The sequence below is a fragment of the Argiope bruennichi genome, chromosome 9, assembly GCF_947563725.1.
Source record: "Argiope bruennichi chromosome 9, qqArgBrue1.1, whole genome shotgun sequence".
Classification (NCBI taxonomy): domain Eukaryota; kingdom Metazoa; phylum Arthropoda; class Arachnida; order Araneae; family Araneidae; genus Argiope; species Argiope bruennichi.
In genome coordinates this window covers 28,738,216-28,741,149 of record NC_079159.1, presented here as the reverse complement: position 1 = coordinate 28,741,149, position 2,934 = coordinate 28,738,216, and positions in this window count along the sequence as shown.

Here is a 2,934-nt window from a genome sequence, read left to right as displayed (position 1 = left end):
TGGTTTTTAACTATCGTGTTCGCAGACAGACTACTTGACATAATTTCAAAAAAAATCCTTTTTTTTTAAAACCAAAGTTTAAAATGTGAAAATTCATAATTTTTTTTTAAAAAATCGGTACTTTCTTCCTTTCTATTATAAATATCGAAAAATAGTAAATAATAAAAGAATAACAAAAAAGATTATAGTAATCCTTACAAAATTCGCTATCAAAATCTTGACATTTTTCAGAATTTTGCAATTCCAAAAATCACAATTTTAAAATTATCTATTTATTTAAAAACGATATATAAAAAAAACACTGACCTAGATGGAAAGAATTGCCTATGCATTAAGTTTATAAATTTCTATCAAATTCTGAGCGAAATCCATTCTTAGAAAATCTATTTGTGAGACAAAGAAATTCACTAACCATACATAATTTTGTTCACTTTCATTGGTCGACAATTGCAACATTGACTTTATAAAGTAGGGAAGAGTAGCTTGAATAAGTGAGCATTTAAGATATCTCTTAAAAGCTCAAGAATTCTGAACAAGGAATAAAACATTTTTGGGAATTCTTGCGTGCTTGCTAAAAAACATATTTCAACAGCAAGAAACGTTTGGATATGCTGACGATTCATGCTGTATATACCCGTAATGTAGAATTAATTGTATAATTTAATATAATCATAGTTTTCTGAATTTCCATCATTCTTTTGTGTACAAAGTATAGGATTCTTACTTTCCCGAATTAATGCGAGTATAATCAGCGTTTATATCTATGACGCAGAAATTGGCGTTTTGACTTATTTTCTATGTTATCCTCATTCTAATGTACGAACAGCCAGTTAAAGAACTCAATATTCCGACAATGTAAAACATATTACAATATAATAAATGGTATCTTTACAGTATTCGTGGAGTTCATAAACAAATACAACAGGTTTATCATCAGTGGAAATTTTTTATAAATGTATGAAGTGGTATTTTTAGAAATTCTTTAGTTAGTTCCATTCTGAAAAATAGTTTTCTGAATAGTCACCGATCTAGCACCTGTTAGTTTTGATTGACGTTATGTCTAAACTAAGGGATGAATTGGTTTTTCAGCAACGCTTTGTAGATAGATCAATTTCGCGAGCTAATAAAACCTGTTTTTAAGTCACAAGTGATGGACTCGATCGCATATACGCAATTATCGTTAAAATAACTCAAGTTTGTAAGAGTGCCGGAAGTGTTAATTTAGAACACTTTAGTTTTTAAGGACTTCCTTTAATCTATAATCTGGTCAATGCAACACACGAACAGCAACATAGTGTAAATATTTAAACGGATATATTTTAATATATCGATTTTGCATCTAAAGTATAAATTCACAGAAAACTTTGCATCAGATTCAGCAACGGCTTGACCCGTTGTCGAACGGATAAAATTATTGAATTGGATAAATGAAATTTGGTATGTTGTCTTATAATTAATATTGTATTTTTGTGCCAGATTTCGGATATAATAGGTGTTAAACAAGGCGTTCAATATTCACACACTGTTTTCTCAATTTCACTGTGGAACACACATTTTTGAGTGGTATTTGTATGGAACAGAAAACAGCCTTTCAGTGCTCATTGTCTTTAAATAGGTCCACATTTTTTTATGCTTCATTGTGGAGTATGTGAGAAAATTCCGGGAGTAACTTTTTGCTGGTTCTGACGTATAAATTCGTAATTATTTTCTTAATTTGTTTTTTCAAATTCAATTTCCCATGAAATTTTCCAGACAAAACAGTTTTCTTTATTATAATTATAGAGTTAATATCGATTTATATTAATGAATATAAGTTTTATAATAACTAATGAAGCATTTCAAAGTGCAAATGATTGTAAATTATGGTTGGTAGCGAAATATAATTAATTATAAATGATATTTTGAAATCGTTGTTCTAATGGGTTTCAAATGCGATAAGGATAGGCTTGCTTCTTGAATTTTGAATTATCTGACCTGCCTTTTTAATATCAGGATGCACAATTAGTATAAAGGAACGGTACAGACTTGACCACGACGTTAATGCATTTTTAAATGTTTATACATATAACATAGCAATTACGCATTATCATAAATAACCCATTAATCATATGCATGGGTTACGCAACATTCTTGTCTGGAATTTCTCTCACAATATTTCATAGTCTAAATTTGAGTTTTTCATTATTATATGATGATAAATGACCATATGACAGAATCGATCAAAATTGCAGACTCATATTTTATAAGTAAAACTTTTAAGTACACAATTCTTTTCTTACATAATTCTTATTATCAGATAAATATAAAATAATGAAATTTTGTTTTTCAAATGAGTATCCTTGAGATGTTTTTTGCCTTATTCTGATGAAATTTTTTAAATAAATATAAAAAAAAATTACAATTTAAAAAAATTCCAAAAAAGCGAAGCAGAAATCGAGAATAACATCCTGTTGAATCTTATTTAATAGACTAACTACTTACTTAGGCAGAATGGTCTGGGTTCGCATTATAACACGTTGCTTTTAATACGAATTACTTGTAAATTATATTAAATAAAGCATACTCAATTATATTACTGTTTAATCTTGACACTATGTCAAACTTAGTTCTTAAACTGAATGAAATGGGTTTCGTTTTAATGTATTAACCACTTTCTTTCTTTCGCCACAGAATATCCCCGAACTTGGAATCTCTAGGATTCCCTGTCGGTTGAAAGGATATACGTGGGAGAATTTATTAAGATAAAAGAAATACACATAAAAAGACAAAAAAAATCAATATACACAAAAAAAGACATAAAATATCAATATACACATAAAAAGACATAAAATATCATCAATACACATAAGAAGTAACTATATACAATATTATAATGATGAGGAAGGTGTTGGGTGGGGAGTATGGGTAGATGAAATCTATTGAAGGTAATATATT